Source organism: Microcaecilia unicolor, chromosome 10 (genome assembly GCF_901765095.1).
Source record: "Microcaecilia unicolor chromosome 10, aMicUni1.1, whole genome shotgun sequence".
NCBI classification, from domain to species: Eukaryota; Metazoa; Chordata; class Amphibia; order Gymnophiona; family Siphonopidae; genus Microcaecilia; species Microcaecilia unicolor.
The window spans coordinates 212,312,981-212,325,944 of record NC_044040.1 but is presented as its reverse complement, the minus strand read 5'-3'; the positions used below and the strand labels follow the sequence as shown (position 1 = coordinate 212,325,944).

At 45.5% G+C, this 12,964-nt stretch overlaps 1 protein-coding gene across 3 annotated transcripts in view; it reads left to right on the top strand.

Moving 5' to 3' along the window:
- Positions 1 to 12,964, top strand: part of IL1RAP (interleukin 1 receptor accessory protein) — a 153,889-nt gene that overhangs the window by 49,400 nt on the left and 91,525 nt on the right. The window contains exon 1 of one of the 3 annotated variants that reach the window (XM_030215848.1): positions 8,337 to 8,365. The exons of the other annotated variants lie outside the window; for them this stretch is intronic. The gene's annotated coding sequence lies outside the window, so the exon portion shown is untranslated. Of the gene's footprint in view, positions 1 to 8,336; positions 8,366 to 12,964 lie in introns of those variants that run through there. 3 annotated transcript variants of the gene reach the window in all.

The following is a 12,964-nucleotide window of genomic DNA, read 5'->3' as shown; positions in this document are numbered from 1 at the left end:
TGGTGGGAGGCGGGGCTGGTGGTTGGGAGGCGGGGATAGTGCTGGGCAGACTTATAGGGTCTGTGCCAGAGCCGGTGGTGGGAGGTGGGGCTGGTGGTTGGGAGGCAGGGATAGTGATGGGCAGACTTATACGGTCTGTGCCAGAGCCAGTGGTGGGAGGCGGGGATAATGCTGGACAGACTTATATGGTCTGTGCCCTGAAGAGCATAGGTACAAATTAAAGTAGGGTATACACAAAAAGTAGCACATATGAGTTTGTCTTGTTGGGCAGACTGGATGGACCATGCAGGTCTTTTTCTGCCGTCATTTACTATGTTACTATATAAACAGTTGATTTGATAAATCCCTCAACTGTCTTCGCCAAGCTAAAGAGAAGTCTATCATTTTGGTTACCCTTCTCTGTACTTTTTCTAATTCTTCTACATCTGTTTTTAAATGCAGCAGCTGGAATTGCACCCAATACTCAGAAGTCCAGTCTCACCATGGAGTGATAGAGACATTATGATATTCGTTGTATTACTCTGTTCCCTTACTGATAATTCCTAACAGTCTGTTTCCTATTTTGACCACACGCTGAGCAGAAGATTTCAACATTGCAACGACACCTAGATTCTCTTCCTGGGTAGCGACTCCTAATGTGGAACCTAGCATCGTGTAGCTATAATTTGGGGCTATTCTTCCGAATGTGGATCACTTCGCACTTATCCGTATTAAAATTTCATCTGCCGTTCGGATGCCCAGTCTCCCAAGGTCCTCCTACACAGCTTTTCACAGTCTGCAGGTACTTTGTATGTCTAATTGCTTTGAAAATCACTTAGGGTCCCTTTTACGAAGGCACGCTAGTGTTTTTTTTAGCTCGTGCTAAAAATAAGCATGCGCTAAACGCTTACTCCTATGGGTGTCGCTAGCGTTTAGCGCGTGCTAAAAACTCTAGTGCGCCTTTTTGTAAAAGACCCCCTTAGTATCTTTGAATAATTTTGTCATATGCAGGTTCATCACTCATTGTTCCCATTTCCGGATCATCATTTCTAAACATGTTAAATACCACCGATCCCAGCACAGATCCCTGCGGTACTCCACTATTCGCCTTCCTCCATTGAGAGAATCGGCCATTTAATCCTACTGTTTTCCTTCTCTTAACCAGTTCCCAGTCCTCCAGGACATTACATCCTAAACCATAGCTTTTTAATTTTGCTTTCAGGTAGTGCATGTGGAGAGAAAAGCTGTGTTTCCTACCCCCTCTTAATGAGAGATTTCAAGCAGATCAATTTGATGTCCAGAAGACAGGGCCGGTCCAAGGCAAGATGGCGGCTGAGGCGGAGCTAACATGCCACCACCCCCCTCCCGGCCGAGACGCCGCCCTCCCTTCCCTTTGTGGCACTTTACCTCAGGGTGATGTTCCAAACCTGACAGCAGCTGCCGATTCCCAAAAGCAGCTCTTCCGCCACCGGCACCCGCCTCTTCCCTTTACCGCAGCTGCCCGAGCCTCTGACGAAACAGGAAGTTACATCAGAGAGGCGGCCACAGTAAAGAGAAGAGACGGGTGGTGGCGGCGGCATGGCAGCATATGGGATTCTGCCGGGTTTGGAACATCTCCACGAAGGGGGAGATGACGCCCCTCTGAGAGAGGTTTACACTTCTGGGTGATGTTTGTGCAGCGCTGCGTACGCCTTGTAGCGCTATAGAAATGCTAAATAGTAGTAGTAATGTTCTGCCGTAGAAGAGCTGGTTCAAGAACTGATGGATTGCCTGGAGAGAGTGAGGTGAGGCAGAGTCCATTTTAAGATGCCCAACGCACACGTTCATTCGTACATGCTCGCAGTGTTATATATACTAAGAGCCAGTGCATTTTTTCTAGCAAAAAAGGTGCCGGTACTCAAATGCTAAGCCACCCTTCAGGGGTGGGGTGATCACTGAGGGAGCCACCCCATAATAGCCAGACCCCCTGTAACCAGTCACAGAATCTACGACAAGGCAGAATTGGTGTGTAGAGCCTGAACTCGTTCATTTAAACTTGGGGACCACGGGTCAATTTTAGCAGACAATGGAAAAGGTGCCGGTACTCAGTACCCCCAAGTACCCCTTCAAAAAAAGCCCCGCTAAGAGCACATGCAGGCTCGTTTGAGTTTTGGCATGTTTTGTGAGCTGCATGGCGTACTGTTGCCAGGACATACCGGACTTCTGACAAATTTGGAATGAATTATTGAAACGTTAACGTTTTTTTACGATAGTGATCTACTAATCCTTTGCTTTGAGCTGTGTATGCATTAGTGTCTCAATAATTGTATTGTGCTTTTATTATGACACAACAAGAGATTATAAGAGCTTTATTTTTCTTTTTTGCAGTTTTCTCATTCGATTGATTTTTTTTGGCTGTTGTTATTTTGTGTTTTTAGAGTATTTGAATGATCATTATTATTCCTTGGATGGCTTTTGTTTCTTTTCTGAAGAGCTGCCATATCAGTTTAGTCTGCCTTTTTTTTTTTTATCAGATCCATTCTGAATTTACTTCTAGTTCACTTTGACACTGCTGGTCACCAAGGAAACACGTTCTGCAAACTTTGCATTATATCACAGATGCAGAGATATTAAAATGGCTTCTATCACTTACTTTCGTTCACATCAGGCTGGTTCTATTTGATTTGCCATATAAATTTATGTTCTTTCACCTATTTGCATTGTATTTATAGACACTGTATATGGAATCTGCCCCACCTGCTCTCTCTGTGGCACAACTGATCCACATTTATGTATGTCATGGGATAGGAGGTGGTGTTATAAGGATGAGGATGTTATAATGTCTTTGTATCGCTCCATGTGCGACCGCACCTCGAATATTGTGTTCAATTCTGGTCGCCGTATCTCAAAAAAGATATAGTGGAATTAGAAAAGGTGCAGAGAAGGGCGATGAAAATGATAAAGGGGATGGGACGACTTCCCTATGAGGATAGGCTAAAGTGGCTAAGGCTCTTCAGCTTGGAGAAAAGGCGGCTGAGGGGAGATATGATAAGAGGTCTATAAAATAATGAGTGGAGTTGAAAGGGTAGATGTGAAGCGTCTGTTCACGGTTTCCAAAAATACTAGGACTAGGGGGCATGCGATGAAGCTACAATGTAGTAAATTTAAAACGAATCGGAGAAACGTTTTCTTCACTCAACGTGTAATTAAAACTCTGGAATTCGTTGCCAGAGAATGTGGTAAAGGCGGTTAGCTTAGCGGAGTTTAAAAAAGGTTTGGACGGCTTCCTAAAGGAAAAGTCCATTATTAAATGGACTTGGGGAAAATCCACTATTTCTGGGATAAGCAGTATAAAATGTTTTGTACTTTTTGGGGATCTTGCCAGGTATTTGTGACCTGGATTGGCCACTGTTGGAAACAGGATGCTGGACTCAATTGACCTTTGGTCTTTCCCAGTATGGCAATACTTTTGTACTTATGTACTTATGTATGTATATAGGCCCAAATTCTATAAATGGCGCATTAAAAATCGGCGCTGAAAAACCATACGGTTAGCGTGATTCTAAAGTTAGGCGTAGTGTATAGAATATGCTCACATGCTGTTCATGTGACTAAAATTTCATCGCACCCATTTAGGCCACCTAAAACCAGGCCTAAATACCTGCGCCTACGTTAGGCATATATTGGGTGTTTTCCCTAATAGTGTGCCCACAACCCACTCATGACCACGCCTCCTTTTCAACTGTTCACATTAGAATTTGTGCTCACCGTGTTGTAGAATACGCCTACGAAGTTGTGCCTGTAAATTCTAATTGGTTGTTCCAATTTCCGGCACAGACTGGCTTGTTAACTAAGTCGCGAAGGCAGTTTGACCATGCGGCCAAATTAATGTGCACAACTTAAGGCGCTATATATAGAATTCAGGGTATATTGCTTCCATTTGTCTGTATTTGTCCTGTTCGTGAGTCCTTGTGCCCAGGCGGAGCACGAGGAGATGAACCTGTGGTCTGTTGGGCAGCCAAGCAACCCCGAGGCTTCACCTGTGATGACCGTTGTTCACCGAGGGTTGAGCCCCCAGTTGCTGGCAGCCGACAGGACTTCTGGATGCAGGCAGGGGTCAGACGGCCGCAGGTAGCAGGCAGAGAGAAAGCTGGATTCAGGCAGCGGTCAGGATCTCTCCTTCCGATCTCTCCTTCCACCCTGTGGGCAGCATCTTCTCTCTAGCGACAGACTCCTGCGGCAGGAAACAGGAAGTTTCATCAGAGAAGGTGGGATGCTAGAGAGGGAGGGCTCCAGTTACAGAGAGGAGCAGCGTGTGCTTAATGCTGTTGTGCGTAACAGGCAAGTTCGGAGGATGGCAGGTGGGCAGGATGAGATGCCAGAGACTGGGGTGGCAGGAGAAAAGAAGGCTACCAGTATACGGTGGCGGGTAGGGGAGAACAAGCTGCAGACGCACCGGGGAGGGAGGGGTCAGCGATAGGAGAGAGCAGCATAATGCAATTAATCGAGTTAAAATTTTTAGTTCGAGTTAAATTCCTTGATGCGATTAATCGCGTTAGGAGGATAGCCCTAATTAAAACGCTTTCATTTCTATTAGTACAGAAATAATACATTATTCAAAACTTAGACTTAACTAGTCTCCACATATTGATCTAATTAATGCCAGATTTTGAACACAGTAGAAGGTCGCTGTTGGGTTTCCACACTCGTGCTTCCTGTATAAACATGAATATCCCACCATACACGCATCTCAACCTGGTCCAAAGTTTGCCATTATTTTAAACATTTACGCCAGTTACTGTGCGTGAATGTTAGCGCCTGCTGTGGGGTTGCCCTTCAGTGACCCCCAAGGTCACGCACATTGCACATGACTGTACATTTTCAATTACATTTATTGAAGAAGCAGGAGGCTCTGTCTTACATCAGAGAGATTCGCCTTGTGTTCTTAATACCCCTGCAGCTCAGTGTGCATTGGACCAAGTAGAATCTCAGCCGAGAAACCGATCATTTGAAAAGAGAGAGATCTTTATACAAACACAGCCATCGCGTTTATTGTGACCTTTAACTGCTGTACAATGTGAAAACAGAAATTGTATGGGAGATAGTCCACTGCAATGATCTGGGTAGTGCTGTATTATAGCTCGTGAATAAAAGGATGGGGAAGGGGGGAAACATTTTTCTTAATAGGAGGGTAAAGGCTGCCTGGCCTTGCCCACCAGCAGAGAAAGCAGTGAGAGAACTGCAGATGAACCTGGGATAGTTAGAGAGACTAAGCCCATGGGGGAGTGATTAAAAATTCAGTGGGGGTCTGCAGCACATGGTATGAGAGGGGGAAGGGATGATTCGGTGGCCAAGGAGGCCCTGATTTTATTAATGATGGCTGCATTAGTGTGTCTGGGGGCCACTCTTGTGTGTGGAACGTGGAGTGTGCAGTTATCATGTGGAGCAAGTGATAAGAGGGTCCCGTTTTAAAAATCAGGCTTCCTTATGTATGCACAAAAGTCAAACCTAGATCGCGTTTGAGCTGTGCTTTTTTCTCCAATTCTTTTTTCTTTTTCCAATTAGTTCTAGGTGACACATTAGTAAGCTGAAAGCATTCGCTGTCTGATGGGAGCAGTGAAGCGAGTCTCCCAGGAAAATCCTGATTTCCAACTGCAATTATAAGTTCCCGAATCCAACCTTTTTATTGATTTAAAAAAAAAAAAAAGAATCAGTTTAATTTTTCTCTTTTCAGAGAGGGCACATGATATTTTTGTAACTGGTTTTCTTTTAAGCTTGTTTTAGAGACTGAAAAAAAAAATCCATGAACTCATTTTACTACGGCTCTGGGATCGGGAACCCAGATCATGGCCAGTGGGAGCGTTTTGATGGTAGGTGCGGTAGGGATATCGGATTATTCCATGTCCTCGGCACTGGCTCAGCATTTAGTTTCCAGGGCCGTGGATTTTATCACCAAACCTTCAACTCTGACTCCTACTATGTAGAGTAAATCTAAGGGAAATTTGATTAATTACAGAAACAGAGAATATTTCTTTATGTACAAAATTAGGACTAATAGACCACAAAATATATTTATTTGAAGTTTGAATAAAGAAACTGGACAGAAAAAAACCATTTACCATATATTATAATGTTGTAAGGGTTTTTGCTTTTGAAGCTGGAGTAGGAGTCAGTACATTTTAACCAACTCCGACTCTGACTCCACCCAAAATTACTTTTGACTGTTCAACTCCAACTCGGAGCCCTGGTTGCTTCTGTGGCTATAATAAGACTTTCAGGCTCCCTAATGAAAAGGGAATCTGAAATCCAGAGATGCAGCAGGACAAAATCAACTACGTGAAATAGTATCAAAAATATACACGTTTAACAGCACTAGAATTCAAATACCAGAGATATAATACAGTGTTAGGATAATACTAATGATATACCTAATAAGCATGCATTATAGTAACATAGTAAATGACGGCAAATAAAGACCTGTACGGTCCATCCAGCCTTCCCAACAAGATAAACTCATTAGAGCATCCATGTCCAGGAAGTGCAGCGGAATACCATATGCCCTGTGTGAATATGGTAAATTTCAGATATATAAGGTTGAAGCTTGTGCTTGTACCCAGCAGAGGTATAGACTGAACCTGAGAGACAAATGTCTAGGTCCTTATTTTGGAGTAGCTTTCTAGAAGCGTGTGAACGATTCCTGCAGAGCAATGAGGCTGTCCGTTTACGTAATGGACACATCATCTGGTTTTTGACATGCTGTGTGCGCCTATCTCTCCACCTGTCTCCCTCGATGAGATGGATTTAGAGATCTTGAATTGGGAGGGAAAAGCCATAGACTCCCTGTGTTTAAATATGAAATCAGTTTAATTTATGTCAGAATGGAAGTTGTGTCTACAATCTGTCTCGGTTTATGGGACTCGTCTGTTGTGCTGTCTGCATGTGTGAGCCTTCAGGCCCTGGGAGGTGGAACATCTCAATTCCTTAAATATCTGTCTAGTCTGAGATACAATGAATTAAACCTTCGTTAACTAATGCTGTGTTCAAGCTACCTAGATGGTGCCACTCACGGACACTATATCAATTAACTTGAAAATGGTGCCAGTTCTGTTAATTGCTGCCCGTTTGCCCAGCTGTTCCATAGGGCTTGTCAGGATTGCAGGCTGAGTGAACTGAGAGGTGAAAAAAATGGGTTTGTGGAAAGGGCGTCTGGCTGGAATGGTTTGACTTGGAGGTGAGAGAGATTGTGGAACACAGTTTAACCATTGCATCTGTTGTACTGGTGGGAAGGAGGCTGAAGGACCTCTTTCAATAAAAGAGACATTCTGTAACCATAGCATTGCCTGACGCTGAAGCCTGTTCAGCTGGGTTTTAGCTTTAATAGCTAATTAGAAGGCTAAGAGCTTTGGTTTCCATCCTTTTGCCTTTATGGGAACCTGTGTTTATTCAAAATGCCTTTAAACCTCTGTGTTTATCCCACATCTTTTTGCATTCCATCACCATTTTTGTCTCCACCACCTCCGGCAGAGCATTCCAGACATGCACCTCCCTTTCCATGAAGACATTTATTTACTTAGATTTTGCTCACACCTTTTTTCAGTAGCAGCTCAAGGTGAGTTACATTCAGGTACTCTGGATATTTCTCTGTCCCAGGAGGGCTCACAATCTAAGTTTGTACCTGAGGCAATGGAGGTTAAGTGACTTAGCCAAGATCACAAGGAGCAGCAGTGGGATTTGAACTGGCCACCTCTGGATTGCAAGACCGGTGCTCTAAACACTAGGCCACTCCTCCACTTGTTATTTTTTAGGGTTCTACATGGAATGTTGCTACTGTTTGAGATTCTGCATGGAATCTTGTCACTCTTTAGGATTCCAGAATCTTGATATTCTTTGGGGTTCTACATGGAATGTTGCTATTCTTTGAGATTCTGAATGGAATCTTTATTTATTTAGATTTTGCTCACACCTTTCAGTAGTAGCTCAAGGTGAGTTACGTTCAGGTACTCTGGATATTTCTCTGTCCCAGGAGGGCTCACAATCTAAATTTGTACCTGAGGCAATGGAGGGTTAAGTGACTTGCTCAAGATCACAAGGAGCAGCAGTGGGGTTTTTGAACTGACCACCTCTGGATTGCAAGACCGGTGCTTTAACTACTAGGCCACTCCTCCACAGAAATGTTTCCCAGGTCTGCCTTTCTGCAGCTTCGTATCATGTTGCCTATTCCTACAGCTTTCCTTCCTTTGGAAAGGGTTTGTTTCGTGTGTCTCAATACCTTCCAGGAGGTATTGAGGAGTGGCCTAGTGGTTAGGATGATGGACTTTGGTCCTGAGGAACTGAGTTCAATTCCCACCTCAGACACAGGCAGCTCCTTGTGACTCTGGGCAAGTCACTTAACCCTCCATTGCCCCATGTAAGCCACATTGAGCCTGCCGTGAGTGGGAAAGCGCGGGGTACAAATGTAATAAAACAAAAAATTCAACATTATAGAGGTGCCTAATTTTATAGATCAGGTACACGTACACGCATGAACAATGTCACAAATTGGCATTTACACGCATATGTGCTAGGTGCTATTCCATAAAATTGGCGTGCTAGCCACATGCCCCCCGCATTCTGTATATGGCACGCAACTTAATTGATTGAGCCAATTGCTGCCAATAATTGGCTGCTAACAACCAATTACTCTATCTCATTATACTCGACTTCACATGAGATACATCCTTATTCAAACACAAAGGTCTAATTAATCAAAGGCGCTTTAATAGGACCATCAGATCAGCGTGACTGCCTCTATAGTGGCTAATTATGAGCCAAGCATGTTTAGGAGGCAGTACCGCAATCCTCATCGACCACAATTTTTGTTTTCTTTTACTTAGTTTTTCATTATAATATTCACTTGTATCATTTATCTTAATTTTTCCACACTTATTGTCATCTTTAGATTCCAAATTAATACTTAGCTTTTCAGCTTCAGTAAATAGTACATAGTGGAGACCCGATGTCACCGACATAGATCCATGTTTCGCTGTACGCTGTTTCGAGGTAGTCTCCTGTAGAGCAAATCATAAGGATAAACTCAACTCTCAATATTATTCAAACTCAAAGGTATAAGATCAAATTAATACTGACCAGACCTGTTTTCTCAAAGCGGTTTTCTAAGATGGCCGCTAAACTCTTTAAAGGAAGATTTTATAGCTACATCATCCGCCGCGTCAGTCAAACTTCTGGGCTGAACAGCTGATGAGGGGCGCACACAGAATATAGATCATTAAAGAGATAATAGAAAAGGACTCACACATACTTATCTATATAAATAATTCTCACCTGCAACATTCTGAAGCTCACTCTGTGGGAGGGAAACATTGAAGCCCTGCAGTGTTGGTAGGCTAGGCTGTCAGCAACACTCACTCACTCATGCACCACTCACTGTCACTCATAGACCCGCCCTCAGCCACGCCCCATCCGCACATAATTCACAACCCCAACGTTCTAAATGAAGCCATCGCCGGAAGTTCAGGCGTCGAGATATCCGCTTTCCCCATGAGTGTGTGCCCCGCCCTCGCGTCACTATGTGATGACGACGAGGGCGGAGCACTGACGAAACGCCATCTCCCCCTGCCCCTCGGTGGCCATTTTTCCGACGGAACCCGCATCATGGAGCGCCAGCAGCGGACAGGTGCCTGGAAGTGTGGCTGAGGGACAGCTAAGTCGGTGGCCATGGGTGGCTGCAGGGGGGCCCGGGGAACAGGAGGCTCGCAGGACAACAAAGCCTTGCTAGGGCCCGTTTCATCTCTCACTGAAACGGGCCTTTTTTTGCTAGTATCAAATAAGTGTCATCCAGTCGATTTCACGATTAAGGCCATAAGGCTCTACAGTGTTTAAAGTAAAGATCCAGACTTGTTCCCTATAGTTCAGCAGTTTTTCCATTAATTGGGAGTTACGTGCACATCGTATTCTATAATACTGTGTGTGGAACTCCTAAAGTGCGCAATTTCAAGGGTGTGTGGACAGGGGCGTTACCAGAAGTTATGTACATCTGTTACAGAATAGACTCGATTGGCGCCTAACGTAGGTTCAAAGCAGTTCAACAAAAGAAAACGTTATAACTAGAAACGAATTATGACGTAGGCTGTTTAAACAAGTAAGTCAGTAACTGCTTCCTAAAGGAGAAATAACTGGAAGACCCACGCAAATCCAGGGGGAGGGAGAGCGAAAAATACGGTGCCTGAAAACAAGAAAGACAACTCCAAAATCTGTTTGCGTCTAACGCCAATGCAAGAAGGCAAGGAAAGGGTGGAACTTTCAACATTCCACGAACAAAAGGAAAAGAAATCCAGTTAAAAAAAATTCTCTGGGACAGAGCCATCAAAGCAGGGGCGTAGCTACTATGGGGCCACGGGGACCTGGGCCCCCGTAGATTTGGCCCTGGACCCCCCTGCAGATGACCCTCTCAACCCCCCCTCCCGCCGTCAACCCGCCGTCGCCTACCTTTGTCGGCGGGGGACCCCAACCCCCGCCAGCCGAAGTCTTCTTCCTTCGTTTTGTTTCTGAGTCTGACGTCCTGCACGTACAACTTGCAGGACGTCAGACTCACAGAAACAGAACGAAGCCTTGCACCGGAAGAAGAGGGCCTCGCTGGCTAATCTTCAAGGCTTCGTTCTGTTTCTGTGAGTCTGACGTCCTGCACGTGGTGCGTGCAGGACGTCAGACTCACAGAAACAGAACGAAGCCTTGCACCGGAAGAAGAGGGCCTCGCTGGCTGATCTGCAAGGCTTCGTTCTGTTTCTGTGAGTCTGACGTCCTGCACGCACCACGTGCAGGATGTCAGACTCACAGAAACAGAACGAAGCCTTGCACCGGAAGAAGAGGGCCTCGCTGGCTGATCTGCAAGGCTTCGTTCTGTTTTTGTGAGTCTGATGTCGAGAGGTGTCAGAGGAGACGGCGGAGTTAACGCTTTGGGCAGAACTTCATCTTCAGAGTCTCGAAGCGAACCCCCAGATATTCCAAGGACTGAGTCGACGGGGGGGGGGGGGGGGGGGTCAAAGTTGTTGGTGGTGGTGTCGGCAATGGCGGGGGGGGGGGGGTGTCGGCAATGGCGGCGGGCGGGGGCTAAAATGTGCCCGCTCACCTCGGGCTCTGGACCCCCCTCCCGCCAAAGTCTGGCTACGCCCCTGCATCAAAGATTTTTTAAAATTAGACAGGCATCTTGAACAAAACTCTAGAATGAAGCCAATGGAAAGCAACAAGAGCGGCCTTTGAGCTGTCAGATCTTTTGAGGCCCAACGTAAGTGTCCCAGGGACCAGTTCTTCTTAACCATTTTTCAATCCCCCTCTCGATGGTAGGGTTACACATGCTGCATTTTGCCACTGTAGCTGCTGCTTTTTTTTCTATCCACCCATATTATACAGATTTTTGTTTTCCTGCTCATTTTTTGTGGCAGTATTTTGACATTTTCCATTAGTTTTGGTGAATGTGGATTTCTGATAACCTTTATTTTGAAAGTATAGGAAGAAATGCATTTCTCTTTCTGTTTGGTGCTGCACTGGGTGCAGAGTCTTGGCTTCTTGGGTTTTCCAGTTCCATCTTCCGGCCACATATTTCTAATTTCAGGTCTCTCAGGGGCCCTTTTACTCAGCTGCACCAAGAAATGGGCTTAGTGCGGCCTAACACGGGACTTTACTGTATGCTAAGCCCATCAAACAGGACATTTTCGATTTGTTTTACTTGCGGAGTAGGAGCGATGTTGATGTGGGCTGCTGCCGCTGGGTGGGCCTGAGACAAGAATGGGTGGGCCTGTGCCCACCCAGGCCCACCCGTATCTACATCACTGTTTCCAACCCTTTAAGGAGATCCGGCCCCTTATTCATTTCGGTCGCCCTTCTTTGAACCTTTTCTAATTCCGCTATATTATTTTTGAGATACGACGATCAGAATTGCACACAATACTCAAGGGGAGGTCGCACCATGGAGTGATACAGAGCAGGGGCGGACTGGCCATTCGGGCAACTGGGCAGTGCCCAGGGGGCCCAGACACTGTGCCCCATTGCCCTTGCCCGTCGCTGCCACTGCCTCCACACACCCTCATTGCCTGTTTCCTGTGCCGGCTCTGCGGTTTAAAATGGTGGTCGCAAACTCTCACGAGACTACCGTGAGAAGTCGCAGACGCCATTTTAAACTGTGGAGCTGCCGTGGGCAGCAGCAAGAGAAATGGAAGAAGGTGGGAAAGGTGAGATCAGAGGACATCCGTTTTCGCATCCTGTTCAAACTTCTTCTACTAACCTATAAATGTACTCACTCTGCTGCTCCCCAGTATCTCTCCACACTCGTCCTTCCCTACACCCCTTCCCGTGCACTCCGCTCCATGGATAAATCCTTCTTATCTGTTCCCTTCTCCACTACTGCCAACTCCAGACTTCGCGCCTTCTGTCTCGCTACACCCTACGCCTGGAATAAACTTCCTGAGCCCCTACGTCTCGCCCCATCCTTGGCCACCTTTAAATCTAGACTGAAAGCCCACCTCTTTAACATTGCTTTTGACTCGTAACCACTTGTAACCACTCGCCTCCACCTACCCTCCTCTCTTCCTTCCCGTTCACATTAATTGATTTGATTTGCTTACTTTATTTATTTTTTGTCTATTAGATTGTAAGCTCTTTGAGCAGGGACTGTCTTTCTTCTATGTTTGTGCAGCGTTGCGTACACCTTGTAGCGCTATAGAAATGCTAAATAGTAGTAGTAGTAGTCTCTTGTAACCAGAGCTAATATTGTGATGTCATAATGCCTCAGGCCACCAATAAGAGCCAACCTCATCAGTGATGTCACAATGGCTTGATTGTCCTATACTTGGCTCACTTTTATTACATAGCTCTTTGAGCAGGGACTGTCTTTCTTCTATGTTTGTGCAGCGCTGTGTACGCCTTGTAGCGCTATAGAAATGCTAAATAGTAGTAGTACATGCTGCTGCATATGGAGGAAGGTAAGGGCTGCGGGGACTGTGGTAGCATATTG